Below are 26,995 nucleotides of genomic sequence, written 5' to 3' on the forward strand. Positions count from 1 at the left end.
CAATCCTTCTGCTGCTTTGGAGCTTTCACGATCTTATTTTTTTTTCTTGTGGTTGAAAATTATAAATTTAAATGCATGTGCAACCATTCAGTTTTGAGCCACAAACCTGCAGCTAAGAATTATCTGTTTCCTGCAATATACAATTATGTAGCAGAAAGTCAGCAATTCTGGGATTCATAAATTTATTTAATAAGTTTAGTCACACGGGGTTTAAAAAACATAAATGCATAATTTCCTCTTTTTTTCCTTTCAAAAATAGATCATAGGATTTCTACTCGTGATATGCAAGTCTCAGCTTTTGAAGTTGGCCTGTATTTGTTTTTTGGTTTTGCCAGAATTTGGTTTTTTAAAAGACAGTTTTTAAGTCAGTAACAAGCAAAGCAGATTATTTGGGATGCTGTGGAATCCCAAGGCCTTTGGAGTGCTAAACGTGGGCTTTACTGAAGAGCTACAGTCCCAGCTCCCTACCAAGTACACTAGATGTCATCCAGCTGGGGGGAATCGGGAGGGAAATCACTGCTAACCTCTAGGATGACCAGATCCATTATATCATCTTCCTTATAATATCTGGGCCATTAGGGAATCTGGTACATAATAAGGACTCAGGCAAAAGGAGAGTGGAGTCCTGTGGCTTTGTAATACCTGTGGATTTTGTCCCATTTTGGATTTCTAACTGTCCAAATACCTACTCTCAAAAAGTGTGACTGCAGCAGGCAGTGAAATATCTTTTGCGTACCTTTAATAGGCAAACTAAGATTGAACATCTGGCAGTTGAAATCCTTTGCTGATGAATCCTAGAAAACAGCGTAATTATATACCCAAGCAAACAAGTCAAGAATAAGGCTGTTTCTTCTTAAGAATTCTTGGGAGCATCAAAATTAAAAACTCCCTTCTGCATCTACGCTCTTTATAATCGTCACTGCTGTCTCCATTACACCTGTGATTACCTCGGTTGATGGTCCGTGAGGGATCATCCCAGGCACAGTGTGTGGAAAAATAAATATGATGAGAGGCACAGCAAGGCGCACAGCAAACCTTACAGAGCAATGACCTTGTGTTGTTGAGAAGTCAAGGAAACAGCCTGCCCTGCAAGCCGCCCTTGCTTGTCTGTGTCACTCTCCCTAGTCGATCGGAGATGCCATAAGGTTCTTTCTAGGCATCTTTGGTTCTGGCCTACTGTACCCTACCCCACCAAAGCTAGCAGTTAGAAAGCCGAGCTCTGCCCTGAGACTCGGGCTCACCGGAAGGTGCAGGTGGGCTGGTGTGCCCACTTGCCTGTTGATTACGGCCGCTGCAATGTGCGCGCCACCAACCTGCATAGCCCGGTTCTCCCGGGCAGTACTAGGCTTGAAAGCTGGAACCGCGGCCTCGAGCCCGCAGGCTGGGGGCGGGGGCCTCGGCCCAGTGCCCACCCCCTGCGCTCCCAGCGTCTGCTCCTACTACCAGCGGGTTGTAGCCGGCCGGGAGCGCGCTTTCTAACGTAACCGGCCCACGGGAACAATCTGTCCCTTCCAACCGATCTCACGAGGGGCGCAAACTGCGCGGAAGCCCTCCTCACCTACCCTACGGCCTAAACGGGTCTTTCGATGTATATTCAAAACCAGATCATAATCTGCAGGGAAGCAGAGCGGGAAAGGCTGGGAGGACTCCTTTTCGCCGCCAGGCTTGCCGCTCCGGGCACATGAATTAGGCCCGAACTGCAGAGTCGAACCCTTTTCCCTAGGTTAGGGGCTCGGGGTGTGCAGGATCAGGGGAGGTGAGCAAGAACTGGGGCGCCCCTGGTCCCGGCGGCGGCGGCGCTAGCGGCTGGGCAGGTGCCCCCGGGCGCGCAGGCTGATTGGCAGGTGCAGGAGTGGGTGGGGAAGGCGGGCCTGGCGCTGCGGGAGGCTGCGGCCCCGCCTCCCCGCCCCCGCCGCGGGACTATCTGGTCCCGGCAGCAGCGATGTCCCCCGGCAGGAATGTCCCTCCTCAGATAATGTTATTTATATCTCTGGGCGGGTCCGCGGCTCCGCAGCACCAGGCGCCCGCCGGCCACTGTGCCAGGAGCCCCGTGCTGCCCTCCTCCCCCTGCGCCGCCGCCCCCGGGCTCGGGGTGGCCGCCGCTTCAGCCCCAGCGCAGGTGAGTCCCCGAGGGCCGCGAGGCGGGAGGGAGCTGGGTGCCCCGGAGCCAGCGCGGGGAGCACGGGGCCCAGGTGGCGGATGACGCGCCGGCCCTGTGGGGGGCCTGGCCCCGGGTGCCAAGCATGGAGCGGGAGGGGTGCGGAGCTCGGGAGGCCCTGGCGGCTGCGGCAGTCGTCACCCCGGGACGCGGGAATCCGCGTGGGCTTCGCAGGCGCTGGGCGAGCGGGGCGGTGCTAGCTTTGGGAAGCGGGCTAGTAGAGTGTTACCCTCGGACTCTGAGAGAGGGTTTGGGATGTGTGTGTGTGTTCTCGCCTCCCCCAGGACCCTCGCCTGGGAACATGGGGGGGGGTGCCTATCATCGGTCCGACGACTGCCCGCGCCTGTGCCTTCCGTTGGCTTCTCAACCTCCGGGCGTGTCGGATCCTCTTCTGGAACTTGGCTAGCTCGCTCTTGGCTGCCCAGCGCCAAGGCTGGGAGGACAGTTCAGGGCAGCAGAGGGGGCTGAGCCTCTGGACGTCGGGCAGTACGTGCAGGGTGGCCCTGTGTAGACCGAGAAGGGAAAGATCAAGTGTCCCAGAACTATACTTCAAGGACCCCCCGCCCCCATCCCATTCCGTTTGAGCTCCTATTCTCCAAGCGTCTACTGCCCACTCGTACCCTTCGTGCCAGTTCCAACAACTTGGCTCGAAGAAATAGCAGAAAGTGGAAGAAATAAGAGCTTTAACACAACCCTCAAATCCCACCAACTTACCCAGACTTCCCAAAGGGATAATAGCTGCGAGGCTTGAGTACAGTTTCCGTGACAACAAGCCTTAGGTAGGGCCTTGATTTATAGCCTATTAATATCCAAACCACTGTTTTCAGTGAGCAATTAGAGGTGCTAGGAGTTAATAACACCCTTAACTCACTGAAGAAGCATGGAAAGAAGCCACTGTTTTAGATGCATCCGGCGCGGTGGGATGGGATTATACAGTGACGGTCTCTTTTGCTGAGAACTTCAGTGGGGACAGGATATGGCTGTCACCTCCACGCTAGGAGGCAGCCACGCAAAACCCCTGCCTGTGGAAATCAGGATGTATATAGTTCGGTTTCCAAGGGAGGTTATTCAGGCAGCTCCAGAATGAGAGGAGTCTTCAGAGGGGATAAAAAAAGAGAGAGAGGCACATTATTTAAGCTGTCCTCCTAGGCTCCCCTTAGCTTGCACAGATCGCTCAGAATTTTATTCTAGAATTCCCTTTTTACTGTTCTATGACTATGACTCGGGGTAGTCATTTCCTATTTCAGGATCAGACTTGCATGCTTTTCCACTGAGCCCTGGGAAACTCTTACACCTGCAAAATGTTGCTTAATGTATGTGCTGGCTGGCTGCTCTGCACCCCCAGCGGCTGGGGAGCTAGCTAACAAAAGGGATAGTAAACTCAGAACAGAGAAGAGCCCACCGACCTTGAAATGAACTTACTCCAAAGGCCAGCCGTTTATTCAAAGTGTTTTCAAATTCCAGTGTGGAGTAAAACACAGTTGGAAAGAGTTGGAAGGAGATGGACCCCTTTGCTGTTGCGCCCCGGTTTATCAGTGGCCCAATAGCAGTGGCTGGGAACAAGCCAGCACTGTTAATCTTGAGTTCTCGGGAGACACAGAGTCCACTCATGGAATTGAAAGCACCCAAAACCTTCCAGGCATTCAGGCTGGGCCTTGTTGCACAGGCATATCAAGTTTTCCCGAGTGACTTGCCCAGTGGAGAGCTGGGATACCACCTTTTGCTCCAGTCATTGCTCCTTCCAAGTGTTCTGAAGGTGTCCCTTAGTAGAAACAATGCCTATTGGATTGTTAGCTTGGGGGTAAAGGCATAACCGGAGACTGACTCCCACCTGTGATCACATTTGACAAAATAAACATGACTATTTCAGGCAAACTAGGTGTGAGCGAAAGCTTTGAACTAAAGGCAGTCTGCCACAGTTTTGGGAAACAGTAGGTTTTCAGTTAAATAGAAAGAACAACAACTTTCGTTTTGCCTATCTTTTATGTATTTGTGGCTGGCTAGTAGTGGATTCTCAGCTAGTCTTTGACCAAATAAGAGAAGGAATGAATGACCAGAGATCTTTTTTATATCGTTGTATTAATTGTCAATTCTGCAAGGTTACTCATACTATCCTGTTTTAAAAAGTGAAGAGACAGGTCCAGTGCAATGGCTCAGTGGTAGAGGTGCTTACTCTACAAGCCTTGTGATGGTCCCCCCCAAAGTTGTCCTCCAGCCTCCACAAGTGTCCATGCACACGCGCGTACATACCATAATAATAAATTTTCTTAAAGTGAGGAAATAGGTTCAGGGAATTCAATAACTTGTTTGCATCACGTAGATAATGAAAGAAGAGGTGAGGCCAGGATTCGCGCTCCATTGCTGGCTCTGTTGTCTTTTTCAGATTAGACACTGCAGGGGATGTGGTATAGCTTGGGAAGATTGGCTGTAGCATTTTCCTTTAATTGTCGCGTTCTTCATTCCTTGACCCTCAAGCCTTAGCTGTGCTTATATCAGAGAAGTTTAAAATACATTGTCTCATGTCAGAATTGAGCATTTATTTGCTCAAAAGTTCTTTAGTCTGGCCTATTATTTTCAGGTCATTGTTTCAAGGACAGAATTATGATTTTGGCAATAGATCTAAAAAAACAAAACAAACCAGATTTCCTTTCAGTCCTGGAAGTGGCCAGAAGGGTTTGATGATGCGCAGGGCCAGTGTGACAGGACAGGGGATGACTATAAAAAATTCATGAGGCAGACAGGGATGGGGTTGGAAGGGACCTTGGAGGTCACTCACTCTAGCCTTCTGTTTATGTGATCGCTTGCTTAAAGACGAGACCTAGCTGCCGTTCGCCTTGTCATATTTATTCCTTCCTTCCTTTCTGTCACTCCAACCCATTTCTTCCCTGTAGTTCCTTCTCTCCCATGGCAAAAGAGGTTCGTTTCCTACAGTTCTGTCCATTCACACCACTGAGGTTTCATTCCTTTGGGGGAGAGGAACAAGAACATATTTTAATGTTCAATACTTACAGCTTAGTGAGATTCAAACCAGGAAAGAAAATGAAAAGGTACTGGGGTAGGAAAAGGAGAACGTGTTTGTGATAATTAAATGCTAAACTGCTCCCTAATTTCCCCATTGCTTGTTAACTCTCTCTCTCTCTCTCTCTCTCTCTCTCTCTCTCTCTCTCTCTCTCTACCTATCTATATATATATAAACCCCACAAAAAGGTATGGACATTCCATTACCTACAGACAAATATTAGTATGTAGCATTTCTGGAGGATGAGAAACAGCTATAGGGATTGTCAGGTACCTGTTTGGTTTTTTGTTTGTTAAAATTTTTTGTTTCTCATGCATGTGAATATTTAGCCTAAATATATATATATATATATATATATATATATACATATATGTGTACCACATGTGTGCCTAGTATTGTGTGGGTCCAGAAGAGAGTACTGGATCCTCTGGAACCGGAGTTAGACTCTTTGTGTGTGCTGGGAACAGAACCTGTGTCCTTTGCAAGAGCAGTATACACTCTTAGCTGCTGGGTCATCTCTCCAGTACTCAGATACCTATTCTAATCTAACCTAATCTCCAAATTGCTCATGAAGAATAAATTGTTTCAAACTCGAGAAACAATGTTTCAGATTGTGTCCAAAATCAAACCCTGCCCAAGACACCAAAGGCAGAAAATGTGACCAGGGGAAGTGTGGAGTATTATCAGATACCTTTGTTCATTGTCTATGTCTATGATGCTTTCTTCATCAACCCCGGGCTTCAGGTTAACACTTATCAATTGAGCTGGGAGCATCAGGAATGAAAATAGCTGTTATGTGGGCTTATGAGAAATTTGATTTTATAATGATGCTTGGCAGGAAAGTCCGTGGATACTGGACTCTGAAGCCACGCAGGCAGATGTGGTAAGACAAAAATAAGGATGAGGATACAGGCGCGTGGGTGTTTCATCTATAGAGCAGTTTGGACTTTTGGTCTTTAGGGGCAGATGTTTTGGGCTACTCTCTTGTAGGGAAGGAACATGGGAGGAAGAGCGCCTATGTGGGCCTGTGCCCTGGGTTGTAACTCCTAACTCTGTGTTTGTTGGGGTCATCAGACACGTGTCTCTCCTCTGACAGCCCCAGGAGGTGTGGGTCTCTTGAAAGATGGAGTTGGAGATCAAAGGAGAATTGAGGAAGCAGTCAGGGGCTTTCACTGCCAGATCTGCCTCCTCTCACTGAATAGTCAACTCCCGGTGGTAAATATTTAGAAAATGTCATAGCATGTTTCCTTTGGTTGCTCAGTTTATTTCTTAATTCACAGCCCAGCAGTCTGAGTTCTCCCATTTTCAGCCAGCCTTAGTCGAGCAACAAATCGCCAACAAATCACCAGCCTTGCAGCTCCCCGAGTTGAAAGGCTGAAGCGCAGTCACAGACAGAATGCTTTCTCAGTGAATTGTTTGGCTGGCTTCTGACATCCCCAGACCACCTCTCATTTCATTCTTCCCTCTTGGTTGCAGGAAGTATTACAATGCTGTCTTCTTGCTGCCTCAGCAAGGCCCTCCCAGGCTTTGCTATAATGTTTTATTTCCATTATATCGGTGCAGACCTGGCTGAAGGTATAATTAAAGGGCAATTAAAACTCAGACATATATCATGTTAACAGTGGGACAAAAGCAGGTTCCCTTTCTTTCATTTGAATGTAGCAAATGAGTAGAAATGGGGCTGGAAGAAAAGACTTTGCACTGAATTGGCCTGGGATCCTGCAGGATATTTATGAAAAGAGGAACAGGGCACCTTGACAGTCAAAGAACAATAATTGCTTTGAATTATAGTCAACTCTGAAGTTTTCACTATTGGGAAAGAAGCAGAAGCTTGGATAGTCTTGAAAATGAATAAGTTGAAAGTCTTTCTCTTTGTACCAGACATAAATATGAACGTGTCTCACGTGAGGATCCATAGCCTTTCAGATGAAGCCAGGTGCATTTAAAGTCTTAACTTGTGAGGATGGAAGAGCAGTCTGGGACCTCATCCTGTCCCCACACTCAGCTCTTGACTCTTTCCAGAAGACCCTTAGCGAAGAGTGGTGAACCAGCCTCCCTTTCCAGCTTGTTTCCTCGGGGACACAAAGACAAGACAAGACCTTTCCCAACCCTGAGTCAGAAGTCATGGAGGCTTCGCAGGAAAGATCTGAGAAAGCAATTGAAATCTATTGAAAGAGAACAATAGGGCAGGTACTGTGTACCTCGCCCTAGTCTATATGTTCCAGGACGCAGAAAGCGGGCAGATGGAGGTCCACTCACTACGGGGAGGTAGACCTGCAAACAGGCGATGGCGAGGTAGACTTGGGGAAAATGGTGTTCCCGGGCAAAGGGAGATCTGACTCAGGTCGGGGTGTTCAGGAAGGCTTTAAAAAGTGCCAAGGGCTGTAGGAAAAGGGAGCCTGGGAGAGGGCATGGTGCAGGGTTGTAAGTGTGTGGTGCCACACAGATGGGCAGTAGAGCACCATCACATTCCAGAATGAGTAGTTCCATGTGGCTGGAGTGTGGCCACACAATGAAGATGGTTTCGGGTTGCTTTGTTGAAGAACTTCAGACGTTCGTGTTGAAATCAGTGTATGCTTTCAACTGGAGACATGTGTGTCAGAGGGACCTGAGCAGATCCTTGTCGGGACAAAGCTCTTTAACAGTGGGAAGAGGAAGTGGATTAGAGTCTGGTACAAGGTGCACTTATCCTAAATCAAGGGAGTGATCACTCAGATAATGTTTAGCCGAAGGGCTTTTAGGATGTCTTTGTTATCACTTCATTTTATCTTAAAATGACCACACAAGATATCTCATTATCCTTCCTTTAGAGTTGGGGGACTGAGCTAGAAATGTCCCCAGGGTTGACATCTGAACTCTCTATCACCCTGTTTCCTAGCTCCATTGCTGGAGCCTTGTCTAGGTTCATTTCTTCCTATCGAATATTCTGGACTTTGTGGCCAAGAGTAATTTCTCTCTTCCTTCAGCAGAACTTTCCATCTGAGTTTATTGGTTTTGGAGAGAGGCATAGAGAAGCTGGTGGTAGCATTTACATTCTAACACAGGCACAAAACCTCAAGAATGGCCCTACAGAGTATGTTGTAATGGTGAGGCAAAGCACAAATTAATGGATTACCAGCAGATACCACAGATAATAAAATGATGGGTTTTTATGTTTATCGATGCTTTGACTTTTCCAATCCTTTATCCCAAGTTTGCTGTGCATCTTTATACTTCTGTCCCATCTGGGACCTCACAAATCTCTTGTTTTTCCCAGTGATGTCAGCTGCTTTTGGCTTGTACCTCCCTCAACCTCCAAAAGAATATTTAGTGAGTTCTTATTTACTTACCAACAGATTCTAGGCTCAGGATACCACAGTGAACGTGGGAGGGAAAAAAAAAGTCTGACATCATGGAGTGTATATCCTCATTGGGAGAGACAAGAATTATTTCACATCGCCAAGCAGCGAATGGACAGATCATAATATCGGGTGTGACGGGAAAATTAAGCACCATGAAGGACGGTGGTGGTGCACGCCTTTAATCCCAGAACTCAGGGAGACAGAGGCAGGTGGATCTCTGTGAGTTTGAGGCCAGTCTGGTCTACACAGAGAGATCCAGGACCACCAGGGTTACATAGAGAAACCCTGCTTGAAAAAACAAAGGAGAGGAGGGGGAAGGAGAAAAGGTTCTGTTGGATGGGGTGGTGATAAGGTTTCATCTCAGCAGAGATCCAGATGAAGGAAAAGGAGGTCATGAGGGTATTTGGGAGTGGAGATTCAGGTTTTAGCTTTAGTCCGAGGAAGATAAGAAGTCACTGAACGTTTTGGACAGAAAAATGACCTGTACAGGTTTGTATTTCAGGAGGTTCTATCTGGCATCCAGAGGACTGATTGTGGGGGACAAGGGTGGAAGCAGGGAGCTCAGTGAAAATGCCTGCTATCTAGGTGACAGACAAGGAAGGCATTGGGGTGAGGGAGGTGGTACTGTGTTGTTGGATTCTGGGTGTATTTGGAAGGTAGGACTGATGGGATTTGGATAAGGAGGGTAAGAAAGAAAAGAATAAATCAAGGATGATGCAATTGTTTTGGGTCTGAGCAAATGTCGAAATAAAAAGACATTGAGATAGTGATACTTTTTTTTTTTTTAAGTGTAGTCCAGGCTGGCCTCGAACCCCAGATCCTCCTGCCTCTGCCTCCTTTAGCAAATCCTACTGGCCTGTGCCACCAGAACTGGCTAAGGTGATACATTTTATCAAACATACATGAGTCTATTATTTCAGACTTCGAGTGGGGAGATCAGAGGACAACTTTTGGGAATCAGTTCTTTCTTTCCACCGTGGTGGGTCCTGTCAGTCTCGGTGGCAAGTGTTTGTTTCTTTAAGACTCATTATGCAGCCTAGGCTGGTCTTGAATTTGTGATCCTTCTGTCTCAGCTTCTCCTTTGCCGATACTGTAGTACTTGGCTGCTAAGAAATTCTGAAGAGAAGGAACTAAAGTAGGAATTGCAGCCCTGGGTCATGCTTTCCGACGTAGAACTTCCATTTGCGACTTCCAAACAATTGCCTATTTTATTTTTACCTTACAATTTTTGTAATTGATCTAAGTTGTTTTTTGCTTGCTTGTTTGTTTTGTTTTGTTTTTTGAGACAGGGCTTCTCTGTAGTTTTGGAACCTGTCCTGGAACTCGCTTTGTAGACCAGGCTGGCCTTAAACTCACAGTGGTCACCTGCCTCTGCCTCCCAAGTGCTGGAATTAAAGGCGTGCACCACCACTGCCCCGCTAACTGATCTAAGTTTTATACTGACTAGTCAATTTTTGTTGGTGGCTTGAGATGAGATCTCATTACGTAGTCCGGGGGCAGGTGGTCTCAAACTCACAATCTTCTTCCTTTGCCTCCTGTGTACTGGGGTCACAGATATGTGCAACCTTGTTCAGCTGCTTTCTAGTGTTGTCTGATAGACGGTGCTGGTATACAGAGTTAGATTAATGGAAAATAGCCAGGTGATAGCTAATCACAATGCTTCCTTTCTAGTGGGTTACAAAAGTGCCCTTTCCCAGGGCACTGGATATTGTTCCTTTAGTGGTTTTCAACCTGTGGGTCACGACCCCTTTAGGGACCAAATGACCCTTTCGTGGGGGGGGTGGGAGGGGGGAAATTGCTTATCAGACCTCCTGCATGTCGGGCGTTTACACTATGGTTCACAACAATAGCAAATTACAGTTATGAAGTAGCAAAGAAAATAATTTTATGGTTGGGGGCACCATGACATGAGGGACTGCATTAAAGGCTCACAGCGTTAGGAAGTCTGAGAACCTCTGCTCTAGATAAAGGACTTGCTGATATACCCCGATTCATGCTCTCCATCTCGTCAGTGGCCAGGATGGAACCCAGGGCTTCCTCCCTGTGAGGAAGAACAATTCTGCCCCTCAACCACACACATCCAAGGCACTATATCTGCTTGTCAGAAACAAAGGTTTGGCTTTTTGCCCCTGGATGATGAAGAATAGTTATTTCATGGGCATGGCAACCATGCAATTAAAATGTTTTTCTTCCTAAATGATGATAAATATGCTTGACATAAAGTTTGTTATTCAGATAACGTTTAAGTATACAGTTCAGTGGCAACATTGCATTCACATTGTTCTTCTGCCACCATCTCCATCCATCTCTAGAGCTTTTTCTCATCTTCCCAAACGCAAACACCATATCCACTAACTCCATTCTCTCTCCTCCCCATCCACAGACAGACGCTTGGGTCCCTTCCAACCTTTGCCTATTGTAAATTGCACTGCTGTGAACATGATATCACCGTGAAAAATGTATACATCTCCTCAAAATCCTGTTTTTCCTTTTGGCTATATATCTAGAAGCAGAGTTGCTGGATCATCATATATTCTATTTTTAAGGGCTCCAGCTATCCACTTTAATATTCCCTTCCTCTGTTTAATATCTGCAAAGGGAAGAGCGAAAAAAATGTATCAATATCATCACGTTGGTGGTCACACAGAACCTAAATATTATTTGAGATCACTGTCTTTGGGGAATAACTTGTCCAAGCTCCCAAATGTGTCCATAGATCAGTTTGTCTATTTTTAGGCTGAAGACACTTAGAGGACAGGTAAGTGTTTATTTTGCTTCACAGACCATATAGCCAAACTCAGGTAGGGAAGGTGTAAATATTATAGGAAGATGTACGTCAGCCAAGCAGTCTCCTTGAGCCAGGTGATGAGCATCTGGGCCGATTCCAGCTCTTTTCTCGTTCTGTTTGCCCTTGAGCAAGAGCTCCCTCTTTCTCTGACATTCCCAAGGTGTATGCGTGTGTCACCTTAATGTTTATCATTTCCCTCAAAATTTTCCGTACAGACTCTTTCAAGCTTACATATTGCCTCCTCTCGACCGCCTTGCTGGTGGCCCCTTCCCTTGCTAGGCCTCAGGGCAGCATCAGGTGCTTACCCCTCATTTCCAGGGTACTTTTCTCATTCCTTAGCTACAGGATGATCCATTTGCCATCTGTCAACTTGCCTTCTATACTATTTGGTCAGGTTTCTTGAGATAGCACATGAACTCTATCCTTCCTTCTTTCCTTTCTTCCTTTCTTCCTTCCTTCCTTTATTTTTTTCTAGTTAAAAAAAATATTCCTGGTACCTAAAGCACCTAAAACCATAGGTTGGCACAGAAGGGAGTGGTTCAAAAATTTTTATTGACAAAAAAAAAAGACTGAATATTTAACATTATGTGTATCTCTCTCTCTTTCTCTCTCTCTCTCTCTCTCTGTGTCAATTTTGTGTATATAAGTATTTTGCTTTCATTCATGTCTGTGTACCACATGTGTGCCTGGTGTCCGTGGAGTTTCAGACAGTGTGTGAGCCTCCTTGTGAGTGCTGGGAATTGAACCTGGGTCATCTGGAAAAGCGGCTAGTACTCTGAGCCAATCTTTCCACCACAAATTAATATATATTTTAATTTGGAAATGAATTTATAGTAACAATAAGTCAACATTCATTGAGAACGTATGTGCTAGTCTAGATAGTATGCTAAAAGTTTTCGTGTATCTATCTATCTATCTATCTATCTATCTATCTATCTATCTATCTATCTATCTTTTTAATCTATCTATTTTTGAGACAGAGTTTCTCTGTGTAGCTTTGGAGCCTAACCTGGAACTCTCTCTGTTTGTTAGGCTGGCCTCAAATTCACAGAGAGCCACATGACTCTGCATCCCGAGTAGTGGGATTAAAGATGTGCACCACCCACACCACCCAGTTCATATGTATTTATAATATCATATATGTACTATTATTATCCTAATTCAACAGATTAAAAAAAATCAAGGAGAGAAGTTAATTTACCCACTAAAGTTAAAGCCAGACTTGAACTTACATATATTTATTCCAAAGGACTGGCTTTGAACCATTGTGCTTAACCAATGTGGAGGCTAACATTGCAAGACTCTCAATTTCAAGGATTCTTTGCTTTAAAGTCCTGCATTTTTAATAGCCTCGAATTAGATAGGTAATTAATTGCACACTTCCACATGCTGCTTTATATTTGCAAGGATTTAACCTCATAGGCTTGAATCCCTTTGTTAGCCTTTAATAAATAATTGATGTTCTGAGTCCTACTTCCGATGTGGTCCTTTGACATCTGAGGATAGAGATGTTGATTAGTAGGGTGCAATCTACCCGTGGTTGTGAGGCAGCTGCAGTAAAGCTGCTTTAAGAAAAGTCAGAATTATTGTTCAGGCAGTGGCTCCCACGACGCCCAATAATCCACGAGCATGCTCAGTCTGAAACTGGGCCCTGCCTTGGACTCTGCCACCTGGGTTCCCTGTTCCTCTCTTATTATCTTATTATGCTTTCTAAAATTTCTTCCTTCCTTCCTTCCTTTCTTTTTTTTTTTTTTTTTTTTTTTTTTTTTCCGTGACAGGGTTTCTCTGTGTAGCTCTGGCTGTCCTGGAACTCACCCTGTAGACCAGGCTGGCCTCAAACTCACAGAGATTCACCTGCCTCTGCCTCGGAGTACTGGGATTAAAGGCGTGCGCCACCACTGCCCAGCTATCATACTTACTCTTACATTTTTCTCGGCCTATCCCTTTCTATGAGCTATTAATTGTCGGGGTTGCCAGCATCTGCAGCCTGACCTGGCCTCCGCCTCCTTTCTCAGCCCAGGTGTGCCCCACAACCTTCTGGCTGTCGCCTTTCTCCCTGCTGTCTGCATTTGTTGGTGGCTCCTGTTCTCCCATGTCCCCAGATGAAGACCTCGGCAGCATTTTCTTTTCAAGCTTTCGCATCCACCTGGCCTCCAACTTCTGTTCAGTTTTTCTTGCAGACTTTCCAAATTAGTTTCTGTCTCTCCGTGTCCACCATTACATTACGTTTGCATAACTGGTTTTCCATCTTTGCCTCCTCAATCCATTCCACACCTCACCTTGGAATTATTCTTTGAACTATGAGTCTGATCAAGGCATTTTACCACTTTTGTTTGGCTAAACTTGGTTTTTCAAGACAGGATTTCTCTATGTAATAACCCTGGTTGTCCTGGCACTCACTGTGGAGACCAGGCTGGCCTTGAACTCACAGAGATCTGCCTATCTCTGCCTCCCAAGTGCTGGGATTAAAAGTGTTCACCACGACCATCCGGCCATCTTACTGTTTTATAGTTCTTAAGTTCTCCATTGCCCCCAAGCACAATATAGAGAGGAAAGGCTATGGCATAACCCAGTGATAGAGACTTACCTAACTTGAGTTCAGCTCCCATTGAGGAAATAGAGTTCAGCGGAACAGCAGAGCCCTTCCCGGTCTGTGCCTATCTTTCCCAGACCCATCTCCTCTTCTTTTCCCACTCTGGAGGCCTGTGACTTTGCTCAGCTTGAGATATATTCTCATACCTCTGTGCCTGTGTTTCTCCTGCAGTTTGTCTAGTCCTGGGATGTCCGCCCATCTTTGTTAGCCACAGACTCTGTGTGTTGTGCACCTGAAGACACCACCCAGATAAAACCCTCAGTTCAGACTGTGAAAATTTCCTGAAATCTCTCTCTCTCTGCCCTAACTTGGGAGACATGTTTTTCTTCTCTGTTGGTTCTTAACACTGCTCGGTCATGTGTAAGACTCTGCTAGGTTACGAGTTCCTTTGTAGAGTGGACAAGTGTCTTGTTCCCATGGAGACTCCAGTGCCTGGTTCATTCCCGGCTCATGGGTGATAGTCTAGACCTGCTGACTGAATTGGGTAATGGAGGAGCTTTCTAGAATCTTCAGCTCTGCGCTAAACCAAAATAGGCACCCGCAGCGGTCTCTGAAGACAGGCCAATGGAAGATGCTAGCTGTTCATGAATGAGGCCGAGGGTGAGGACTGTTGACGCTGTCAGTGGAGGCTCTTCCCACCTCTGCCTCCTCCAGCTGCTCTCCCCGCATTGGAAGGAAAAGGAACAGCTGGTTCTAACAGGCATGCATCATCAGAACATGTCTATTGCTAGAAAATTGATTCATCCAGCATACAGTCCCTCTTACCTCATTTTTCAGTGGATGCGTGGTGCTGACCCCCCAGACTGCAGTGGTGAAAGGCTCTTTGATGATTGCTTCAGATGCAACCTTATCATGTTGGTCTTAGAAGGGGAAAGAGTTAAGAGAAGCATTTCAGGAAAAAGCCAACAATTCTCCTCCAACATGCCTGTATAGAATTTTTGATTTTTCTGGGTCCATGGAACCTGCTTGGCTGTTTGCTCGTCTGTAGACACAAAGTGGGAGCTGTGTTGTATTGGTATAGTGCTTACTTGGTTGCTTTTATTCTGCTCTTTCTGCCTTCCCCATACAAAGTGAGTTTCGCCAGTGGCTGGGCTCACTAGCATTCCGCTGGCTCAGGCCTTTGAGTGTGTTTTGTTTCTTTTAACAAAACTCTCGGTCATGGGCACACTCCTACTCTCGCCCCATTCTGTGCCCTGTGACAGATAGGAGCTGGCGTTTGAATGCCAAAGTCAGTGAGTGGAGTTAGGAGTCCTTTGTAAATATGTGTAGGGTCTGAGATGAACTGGTCAGCAGAAGACCCTCCAAGACTTTGCAAAGATGTCCTCGGGATAAAGAAAAACAGAGGACAAAGTCAGACTTTGTGATGGAGTCTTGGGGGCAGAGAGGTAAAGAAGGGGCTCAGCCAGGGTAGTTGGCTAGAATCTCATTGCGTTCTGAGGGGCGTAATAGTGAGGCCAGTGGTAGATAGCAGCCAACACCCTTGACAGGGGGAGAGTAGACTAAGCTGCAAATAGCTTCTTGAAGATCTAGAAAGCCATGAAAAACAGTGATCGTCCTGTTGGGACACGAGGAGCCACAACAGGGGTCACTGGTGATAGTCTGGCTGCTGATGTCTCGGCTGCATGCCATTTGAAGGACCAGTCCTGTGTATGTTTGGAAATGGTTTCTATTGTAGTGTTCTGGTTGCTCTCTGGTCTCATGTCTCGTATAAATTCTGGGCTCCTACATAGACAGCTGGTATATCAAGTTTGCCTTTCTGTATGTGCTGACTGAAACGGCTGGGCTGGAAGAGGGTCCTTCGCTATGTGGAGTTCTGAGAAGAATGGAGGTGTTTACAGGTGCGGGGAGTGAGGTACCATCCTAGGACCCGCACCAAGAACCCTGGGAGAGGAAGTAAGTATCCTCCAAGACAGAAACCCATACCTACGAGGACAAACCAGGTCATTTGCATTGCAAAACTGGGTGAAGTCACTTTGCCCAGAGACTGGAAAAATACTCAGCTGGTCTAGTCCAGCTGGGCTCTTCTTGCTGGGGCTACGTGAGCTCAGGGGGTGTGTACCGTACGCAAGTTAACACGGTTCGGCACTCTCAATGTAGCAATTCCTCTGGCAGCCTGGGCTCGGCTGCTCTCACTGCTTCTGACCCAGAAAACATTCGGAAAATGACTGCAGTGAAGCTCTCGGCTCAAGGTGAAGCTCCCAGTCCAGGTGGGGGAGGGATGCAGACTTGCTCCCCAGTGTGGAATGCTTCCTGCCTCTGCTGGGAGCCAGCTTTGTTTATACTGTGACCCAGAGGAAGTCATTTTACATCTCACCCTGCTTCCACCAGCGAAGAGCGCCTACTGCTTGTTTTGCATAAGCCTTGCGCCTCCTCTGCAGAAGAGACGCGGAATGAACCCGGAGCTAACAACTCCTGGCAGTCGTATGTCTTTGCAAACGGCAGAGTCTAGTGAGCAGTGCCTTTGGATGGCAAGTGATCATTTCAAACTACACTCGGTTTCTGTCTATAAAACAGCAGGGAGGCTTTTTCATTGAATTGCCAAGAGGATGGAGAGGAAGTTGCATCTGCATTGCTTCTTTCAAAACCTGATGCTTTGAGGTGTCAGAACTCCTCAAAGAAAGAAGTAGGTGGATACAATGTACGCAAAGCACCTTGTCCACATATCAATAACCTCAGAACCCTCCCTGGGAACATCTGATTCCACTCTTTAGGTTCTTTTTGTTTGTTTGTTTTGTGTGCATTTTTTTAAGTTTTATATTTTTTACACACACACACACACAGACACAGGGTTTCTCTGTGTAGCCCTGGCTATCCTGGAACTCACTCTGTAGACCAGGCTGGCCTCTCACAGAGATCCACCTGCCTCTGCCTCCTGAGTGCTGGGATTAAAGGTGTGCACCACCACCGCCCAGCACAAACTTATTCTTTTTAATTTTATTTGTATGGGTGTCTCACCTGCACGTGTGCCTGTATATATACTACGTGTGTGCCTGGTGCCCATGGAGTCCGGAGGAGGGCATCCACTCTCCTGGAACTGGAGTTCCAGATGGCTTTAAGCTGCCATGTGGTTGCTGAAAATTGAGCCTGAGTCCTCTGCAAGAACAACAAGTCCTCCTAACTGCTGAGCCATTTTTGGCCTCTTAATGTAAAATATTTAATAAGAAGGGAGGTAATTTGACTGAAATCGCCAAACACGTAGAACTCTTTTTGTTTTATTTATTTTTGTTTTTGTTTTTCGTTTGTTTTTGTTTTTGGAGACAGGGTTTCTTGTGAAACCCTGGCTCTTCTGGAACTTGCTTTGTAGAGCAGGCTGGCCTCGAACTCACAGAGATCTGCCTGCCTCTGCCTCCCATGCTGGGATTAAAGGCATGTGCTACCACCATCCAGCAATTGTAGGACTCCTAAGTGAAACCCAGGTTCTCTGATTCATGCCCTACACCTAGGCCCTTCCTCCTCCTCTGCTCTTCTGCCCTTTTCCTTCTTTGTCTTTACCATTCTTTTATTGTTTGTTTTTTTTTTTGTCTGTTTGGTTTTTTTTTTTTTCAAGAGTGGGTTTCATTGTGTAGCTCTGGTTGTACTGGTACTCGCTTTGTAGACTAGGCTGGCCTCAAACTAACATCCATCTGCCTCTGCCTCCTGAGTGCTGGAATTAAAGGCGTGCATCACCATTGTCCGCTTGTCTTAACAATTTTTAACATTTGTTTGTTCATTGGTGTGTGTGTGTGTGTGTGTTGGGTGTGTGTGTGTATGTGTTGGGGGTGTGTGTGTGTGTGTATGTGTTGAGTGTGTGTGTGTGTGTTGGGTGTGTGTGTGTGTATGTGTTGAGTGTGTGTGTGTGTGTTGGGTGTGTGTGTGTGTATGTGTTGAGTGTGTGTGTGTGTGTTGGGTGTGTGTGTGTGTGTTGGGTGTGTGTGTGTATGTGTTGGGTGTGTGTGTGTGTGTGTGTTGGGTGTGTGTGTGTGTGTGTTGGGTGTGTGTGTGTGTCTGTGTGTGTGTATGTGGTGTGTGTGTGTGTGTGTGTGTGTGTGTGTGTGTGTGTGTTGGGGTGTTGCTCATACCACTGTGCTCATGTGGAGGTTGGAGGACAACTTGTATGACTTACTTCTCGCTCTCTGTTCTGTGGCTCCAGGAACTGAACCCAGATGGTCAGTCTTGGTAGCAAGTGACTTTCTTTACCTGTCAGTCCATCTCTCGGGCCCTGTGTCAGACCCTGCCTTTACTAGTTTGCTTTTTTTAAAAACTAGCTTTTTTTGTTTATTTTTTATTTTTTAGAAATTATAACATGAGCAGATGCCCATGATGAAAAGAAATCAAACAGAACGACGACCACTACCAGCAAATTCTTCTATTTCCTTGCTAAGCATATGCTTATAGCTATAGATCTGTGAATATTTGTGTAGGTGGATGTCTGTGTGCACACAAATGTGTGTGTGTGCATGTGTGTTTGTGCACGTGTATGCATGCGTGCTTGTATACATACTCATTCTTTTTTTTTTTTTTTTTTTTTTTTTGTGAGACAGGATCTCACTGTGTAGCCCTGACTGGCTGGAACTCATTCTGTAAACCAGGATGGCTTTGAACTCACAGAGATCTGCCTACTTGGCCTCCTGGGATTAAAAGCATGTGCCACTCCTGGCCCTATGTATTCATTCTTAACAGTCCATAGTATGTTAAGATCCTTCTATCTCTTCGTGATAAATTTTTGTCCCGTAAGCAGGACTCTAGAATCTGAGTCCTAGATTATTGATGTTGAAGTAAGAATCTCTCTTTTTAACAGTATCCAAGAAGGAAGCCTCTGACAAGGTCATGTGGCCCACACGGTTGGAGAATTCTGAATTTCTGCTTTCCTTTGTTTCTGCCGCTAACTCCTAGCTCACTAACTCCTGCTCCTGGGGCCTGCTAGGAGCTTCAAGTGCCTTGACTCCTCAGTTTGCAAGACAGTTAGAGAATGAGGTATCCTCATTTCCGCTTTGCTGATGGAGAAACTGAGTCTAGGTTAAGCCAAGTCTACTTGAGGTCACACAGTCAGTTGAATGCCAGACTCCTGATATGTAAAGAGCAAAGCATTAAAAATCTAGTTCCTCAGCACTGGTTGTTTTAAACATAGCTAGTAGTTCACCATGAACACAGCCATGACATGGAGAGCAACATAGCAATGGAGCTGAGACAGACATGATGGTTAGAGCCTGTGAGACAAACAGCCACTCTTCAGACGTGTGCTCCTCTGGTGTGTGCTAGGCCGTGTGGGAAGGACAGAGGTGGCTGAGGTACAGTCCTGGCTCTTGAGAGGCTTGTGTCAGATACAAAGCAGAGTCAGGCAAGCACTGTGGCGGGGCTGCAGCGCACTCCACGGTGCCAGGAAGCCAAGCCTGGTTTGGGCTAGGGACTCAGAGAAGGCAGACTTTGCCAAAGAGAAGCCATCTGCATTGGCCTGAGAAACAAGTAGGGGAGCTGGCATTTAATGGGTCAAATGGAATCTGGTTAGTACGGGAGACACTGGCCAAGGATGAATGGGAAAATATCTTGATGGAGGAATGCGAAGGTCTATAGCAGTCCTTGACTTCGGGACTGACCATGAAAGAGTGAAAGAGATTATAGGTCCTTGGGATAGCATCAGGATTTGGATTTTTATTTTTATTTTTATTTTTGAGACAGATTTTCTCTGTAGCTTTCTTTGGAGCCTGTCCTGGAACTCACTCTATAGACCAGGGTGGCCTCGACCTCTCGGAGATCCGCCTGCCTCTGCCTCCCGAGTGCTGGGATTAAAGGCGTGCGCCACCACCGCCTGACTAGCGTCAGAATTTTATAGAGCTTATTTTTGAGGCTTTAGTAGAGCAGCACAGCCACTCATACACCCTTGACCAAAGAGCGAACCTCCTCTAGCAGGGATGTCATCCTTTTCTGAGCCTGTGAGGGAGGAAGGAGACACGGCATAGCCAGCCAGAGCCACCGAATCAACCCTGATGGTCAATTGAGTGACAGAGGCCACGGTCAGATCACCTTCGCATCCGCTGTGGAGTTTTTAACAGGAGTTGGGTGTGTGCTAGGATGTCATGGAGAAATATAATGAGGGCCCAAGAGACTTAAACTGGGGCAGAAGGACTGGCACAGAAGAAGTGAACACAAGCTCCTGACGAGCAAGTGTCTGGACTTTCTGTTGGGGGTAGGTCCCAGTGTCCGTCTTTATAGTCTTCATTGCGTAAAGGACCAAAGGGTACAAGCTAGAAGTGTCTTTTATTAAGCGTGTATTGCCATCCAAAAATATCTGAAAGAACTGGGCATAGCGGCGCACACCTGTAATCCCGGCACTAGGGAACGGAAACAATAGGATCAGGAGTTCAAGGCTAGCCTGTGCTCATCTTTAAAAACCCAAACAAAACAAAACAAAAAGTTTTTTTGGAAAAGATTTTCAAATTTTTCTTAATTTTGATTTTGCAATATTCATTTTGCTGTCAAGGGAGTCTGTCCCGATCCTTCTAAAAATACATGAAAAGCAGGTTTTTTTATTTTTACTAGTGTAGGGTCACTTTAGAAGGGGATCAGAGGAGAACATGAGCCTCGAGGAAGGCCTGAGCTTGTTGCCGCACAGCTGGTGGCGAGGCGGTGGGAGAGCAGCTGAATGCTCAGTCTTCTAGCTATGGTTTCCAAGAGCTTGGCATTGCTAACTTCTGCAGGTTTAAGTCTAAAAAGAGTCAGTAGCTCTGGGCATGGGGAGAGGATACAAAGACAGAATACACCGTTGACGTGTTTGGTGGGAAATCTCAACAGTGTGTGCCTGGGGAACGCTACCTGTGAGTCTGGAGTTAGGGAGAGGTTGGGACGGGCTGGGGTGTCAATTTAACAGCCCTTAGCCTGGAGAAGAGGATGGGACCACATGAGCAGGGACCTTGATTTTGAGTAATGCCTCCATTTGGCATCTTAGTTGAGGCAGAAGACCCAGTAAATGTGACTGTGACAAACCAATACTGCGAGGATGAACACCTAGGAAGATCAGAACGCTGGAAATCCAACTTCAAGAAATGGAGGCTCATGCAGGTGAAAGGTCACCCCGTTAGCTTTACAAGAGCCTGCGGTGACCTTCGAGAAGGCAGCGGAGAAGGATCTACGTTTGATTATTAGGAATTCCAGAGTAAAAGCCAGAGGGATTCCCACCTGCTTTTCTGTAAACCTGATGGAGGAAGATCCTGTGAGACAGGTCAAGGGGAGTTCTGTGTGTGGGGGGCGAGCAAATGAGGTGGAAAGACTATAGCCTCAGGGACAGGGTCAGTGAACAGCGCTGGGGGGCGTGGGCGTGGAAAGCAGCAGCGGTGAGGAAGCTCACAATATACAGCTCTGCTGCAGACGGAGCCCCTACCGCTTGGCAGGTGGCACCGTAGTAGGAACAGCGTGTGGTGGGTACCATGGTTGGTAGCACAATATCGTGTACTCTTACATAGACACTCAAGGGCAGAGACTTTTTGTTCCTTGCTTGTTCTTCATGGCCAGAGGCTATGTTTGTCAACAGACCAATGGGCATCCTGAGGAGGATTTCTTTTTTTCTTTTTTTCTTTGTTTTTTCTTTTGAGGGCTCCATTGTGAGGCATTTGAAAAAGAAGGTAATGTGTTAAGATTCAAAACACAGTTAGCCGGCGAAGAACCATTTTCTCTATCACATATCTGCACCTACCTAGGCATTCGCCCCACCCCCTTCCACGATCCCTGGCTTCCAGCTGTTTCTCCTGAAACTACAGGCATGTAGGCTTTTACTGGGGCTCATCCTGAGCTGCTCAGTGTTCTGTAAGCGGGATGAACATATGATGATCCTTTAGGGGAAACAAAGGGGCTCATTCAACGAGTCGGTGAAAGATGAGTCTCCTGGTGGTTGGCGATAAGAGAGATCCTGTTTCCTGCGAGCTCTCTGGGTGTGAATCCACTTTCTTTGCTTGGTCCTGTCGCTGAAGGAGTTCCCTCTTGCCTAATGAACAGGGGGGCTCTCTGTTAAGAAGCCCAGCTCCTAGGAGCCACCCCAAATTCTGTTCTGGGGTAGGAGAGGAACCCAAGTATCAGGCCATAGTCAATATAGTTATCTTTAGTTTCTAGGAGTTGAAAATATTTTGTTTGTGGGGAACATTAATTCCTTTACGCTTGAGGCTATTTTATCCTTTTCTCTTTAAGATGAGACAGAAATCACCTTTTTATTGGTGGCTTTTTCAGGAATCCTTCTTTTGACTACTAATATGACACTACGTTTTACTAATGTAAAATACACTAGAAACTACATATATAGAAATCATTAACAAACAAAAATTGGCATCTTTTACCTTCCCTATCCCTAAATTATTATTATTGTCAGTACTATTTTTCTTTTTCTTTCTTTTCTTCTTGTTTGCTTTGTTTTTGTTTGCGACAAGATTTCTCTGTATAACAGCCCTGGCTATCTTAGAACTCACTTTTTAGACCAGTCTGGCCTCAAACTTGGCAGAGATATGCCCACCTCTGCCTTCTGAGTGCTGGGATTGAAGGTGTGTGCTACTACCACCCGATACATTATTTTACTTATCATTGCATTTCTACCTATGTGTAACTGTGGGTCTGCTTTCTACCTGATGGTTCTGCTGTGTAGAAGAGCCGAGCTTCATCAGCCCATGCTGATGTGATGTCTACTTGGGTCGCTTTAGTTTCCTTTTGGTTTGGTTTTAACGAGTAATATGGAGCAGGTCTTTGATTGATAGGGATGGGCATGGCTTGTCTTGGCTAGGAGGGCTTAGTAAAATGTTTTATTGAGGAAGGAGAAAGCTGATCTGTACAATCCCGCTGTTCTGTCCCCACAGGCAAATTAAAAAAAGACTTTTCCTGGGGCCCAGGGGAGTCCCTGCCCCTTCTCCCAGGCAGGAGCCAGGCCTGAACTTATTCTTATAAAGCTTCCTTAGTCCAGGTGACCTCATTTTGCCTGGCTTTCCTGCCTTCCCTTCTACCTGCTCTTGCTGACTTGGTGTCCCCTTACTCTCTAGCTCCTTCCTCATCCCCTGCTCACCTGTGGGTGCCTGGGTTTGGCTTACCTGTCCATCCCTCATGAGGCCTCCGGCTGCCTCCTTTCCATCTCTTTTTTACCTCTGCCTGTATTTCTTGATTTCTCCAGAGGGTGCCCTTGTTAGAAACTGGTGACTTCTCCTGCAGTCTGCTCTGTAAAAACACATTGAACCGCTGCTTCCCCACATCACCTGCCCTGCCTGCCTTTTAAAAGATTTAAATAAAAGTCCAGCTTAAGGCAGCTGCCCACGTGAGCAGCCTCCTTGTCTGCTGTCACCCAGCACTCCTTGCCCTCTGTCTGTGGAGCAGTGAGTAGTAAATTTCCATTCTTCCCGTGATGGCTTATTTCTAGTAGGAGCTCCTGCCTTGTGGCATGGCAGAAAATGTCCTGTGTTGGCTACAGTCTTAACTGCCTTTGAATTGGGGTTCTGGCACTTGCTAGCTGAGTGGCCACAGCAGGCCATGTGATCTTTGAAAGCTTCATTGTCCTCCTAAGTCAACTGGGGAATAACACTGTCCACCTGACTGATAGGTGTGTGCCGCGGTATGGACAGAAATGTGTGTCAGATGCCTGCCTGGCATGTGGCCAGTGAGCCACAAATGCTAGTTGCTGGTGTCCCTGTAGCTTGGATTTTCTTTATCAAATTTGCTAGTGTGGAGCTGATGTCCTCCTGTGTTGTAAAGGATCAATGTGTCCAAGGTTCTTGGAGCATAAACATTTTGACAGCTAATGCTTCTCTTATTTTTGGCAACAGTCAATAAAATGGTTAATAAAACAAAAATCTAAGATGGGAATTCTAGGATGGGAATTCAGATATCTGAAGTTCCCTGTCTCTCTGTGGTTTTTTTTTTTTTTTTTTTAATCTCTAGACAGTTATACTATGTAGCCCTGGTTGGCCTGGAACTCACTATGCAGTCTGGGGTTAGCTTCAGACCACCTTCAAGGTGGTCCTCCTGCCTCTGCTTCCACAGTGCTGGAATTATATACAGGTGTGAGCCACCACGCCCAGCAATAATTTGTAATGTCCAGAGATTAGCTTTTGCTTTCACACTCAGTGGCTCCCAGGATTTGAGCTGGACTTTTTGGTTTTTGTTTTCTTGTTTCTCTTTCTAAAATCCTACAGTTGTTAGAAGATGTTCTTTGTGACTTAATTATGGACACAAATGTGCACCATGGAGCGTCTCGGCCATGACTTTGCTGGCTCGTTCAAGGCTTTGTCCTAGATTAGTACAGCAGCAGCGGTGTGTGCCCTGGTTGCTTGCAGGAGACGTGCTGCATGCTGGGGTTTCATGCTGGGTGCTCTGAGTTCCTTGGCTGGAGGTCCAGTGTTGGTTCACTGGCTGCAGAAATGAAGAGCTTTGTTCCCTACGCACAGTTGTCAACATGTCAACAGCAGCTGCGGCTTGCGTGCAGTGTTCGAGTCAGTGACCTCTGACTGTAGCTCTGCAGTGCTTGAGAATAAGTCGTCCCTCCTCCGTGTATGTGTGAGTGTGTGAGTGAGTGTGGTGTGTGTGTGAGTGAGTGTGCATGTGTGAGTGTGTGAGTGAGTGTGGTGTGTGTGTGAGTGAGTGTGCATGTGTGAGTGGTGTGTGAGTGTGTGTTATGTGTTAGAGTGTGTGCATGTGTGAGTGGTGTGTGATATTACTGTGTGTGACTGTGTGTGTGTGTGTGCATGTGTGACTGTGTGTATGTGACTGTGTGTATATGTGTATTTTTATTGTGTGTGTATGTATGTATATATATACATATATATGCATATGTACAAATATGCTTACCTATACAGGTATGTAGCGGCCGGAGGTTGATGTCGGAATGTTTTCTTCCGTTACGTCTCTGCCTTATTATTTGGGGAACTTGGAGCTCACCATTTCAGCTGGATGGGCTGACCCCCAGCCCCTGGGATGTGCCTGTTTCTACCCCTCTTCCACATTGCTGGGGTTAGAGGCAGGTTCTGCCATGTCCAGCTTTTTATGTGGGGGCTAAGGGTCTGAACTTGGATTTTCATCCTTGGACAATAAACAGTTTGCTCACTGAGACGTCTCCCCAGCCACACAGACCCTCTTCAGAAACAGGGTCTCATGTAGTTCATGCAGGCCTGGAACTTGCTGTATAGCTGAGGATGACTTTGTTTATGTTGTTTTTATTTTCTGATTTGCTGTGTAGCTTTGGAGCCTGTCCTGGAACTAGCTCTTGTAGACCAGGCTGGCCTCGAACTCACAGAGATCTGCCTACTTCTGCCTTCTGAGTGCTGGGATTAAAGGTGTGCGCCACCACCGCCTGGCCTAAGGATGACTTTGAAGTGTTGGTCCTCCTGCTTCTGTATCCCAGGTGCTGAGATCACAGGGGTACGGTGACGATAGGGATTGTACCCAGAACTTGCTGCATGCTAGGCAAACATTGCACCAGCTGAGCGACATCTAAACATCTGCTTTTAAAAGAGCCCATCTCATTGGTCAGTCTGCCTCATCCCCCCAGTATTGGAGATTGAACCCAGGATTTTGCATAAGCCAGGCAAGCACTCTACCACTGAACTACACCCCTCACTGCTGGAGGCATCTTGAATCCCTGGTCATGGTGGGCATTCTGTGGGATAGGTAATTGTCCAGCATGGAGAATGTATTTTGCTTGGGAGGTGATGGTAACCTCAAGGCATATGGCTTGCAAAGTCTGCTTCTGCTAATAGTTTGGGGGCAAACTGGGTAGTAGGGTCCCTTTCTTCTCAAATAGACAACTTTGTGAGTGTGTGAAGCGATTTGCCCAGGGAATGGATCCCAAAGTTGTTGACTAGTCTGAATTTTCCCTTCAGAATCTTGGAGCTCTTGCTTCCTGGCTGCACCTGGCAAGGCCACACGGGTAACCCTATGTTTGTGCTGTAAAAGTTGGACTTCTCATGAAAGGGAAGGAACTTGGCTGTGGTCGGGTCGGCAGGATGTTCCCTCTCAGGTGGCAGGCAGCTGGAAAGCGTCCTGGCAAGGGAGGGTCAGGAAGGACTCTTGGTCTGACCTTGTAGACTTGTGAGTGTCAGAAGCTTCCTTCCCTAGGACAGAGCTTCCCACCGAAACCACAGCAGTGCTGTCTCCTGAGCGAGATACTCGGAGAGCCAGTCAGCCTTCTGCTTTCACTCGGTTTTCTTTCCCACTCCAGCCGGTGGAGCTACAGAACCTAGCATAAGTGCACTCCGTTTTCTTTTTGGAAATGTCTATTCTTTTCTTCACCGCTTTCCCTCTCATTTCTTTTCTTTCATGAACCAAGCAAGGAGGCTCCAAGGCCAGCTGGGGCGTGTGTGTCCTTGCCATCTGCCAGACCTCCCTCCTCGGGTTGGGGCCTGGGTGGTGGCCAGTGTTCCTGCGGCTCTGTGTCCCAGCCTGTGAGCCTTTCTCAGTGCACTGAGCAGGTGTCCTCCTGGGGGGCCTGGCCTCCTGAGATCAGCCCCTGCTGCAGTGCTTCAGGAGGCACTGGGGAACTCCAGGAGACCCCCTCCCCCAACCAGAGAGAATAAGCAAATATCATGTCTCCTCTGTGGGTGCCCAGACATACCCTTCCACTCCTTTATTGAATATTTGGTTGCATGGATTTCGTGACCCCCCAAATAGCTCCAAGAATTGTGTGGAAGAATTCAAGTCTGGAGGCCACCGAGAAGGGTTTTCATTTTGCTGCAGGCAATTGTGTTGAGCCAGAGCTCAGGAGACTCTATCTGGGACCTGGTGAGAGAAGTATTTCATCTAATCCTGCCTAACACCCTCTTCTCTCGCTCCAAACCCCAAAGAGTAACTAGTTAGTGGAGGTTAGTAGGGTTGGAGATATAGTTCAGCTGGTGGAGTGCTTGCTTGGCATGTATACCACCATGGGTTTGATCCCTAGCAGTGAAATATAAGCGTGTGTGTGTGTGTGCGTACACACATACACACATATTCACACACGGATTAGAGCCTTAGTTCCATATTTCACAAGAAATTGTATTAGAATGTATTTTCCTCTGGTACTGGACCAAGATCTTGATGCTGGCGCCATCTTTCTTTCTTCTTTGTATAGATGCATTGTTGATCTTCTTTCTCCCTTTTATTTGCTCTCTTTTTTCGCCTTTCT

At 46.6% G+C, this 26,995-nt stretch overlaps 1 protein-coding gene across 1 annotated transcript in view; it reads left to right on the forward strand.

Moving 5' to 3' along the window:
* Positions 1-1,956: 1,956 nt before the first annotated feature.
* Positions 1,957-26,995, forward strand: part of Sptb (spectrin beta, erythrocytic) — a 127,949-nt gene continuing 102,910 nt past the window's right edge. Inside the window, exon 1 of the mRNA XM_087911741.1 lies at positions 1,957-2,119. The gene's annotated coding sequence lies outside the window, so the exon portion shown is untranslated. The remainder of the gene's footprint in view (positions 2,120-26,995) is intronic.

The sequence above is a fragment of the Myodes glareolus genome, chromosome 11 (assembly GCF_982192425.1).
Source record: "Myodes glareolus chromosome 11, mMyoGla1.1, whole genome shotgun sequence".
NCBI lineage: Eukaryota > Metazoa > Chordata > Mammalia > Rodentia > Cricetidae > Myodes > Myodes glareolus.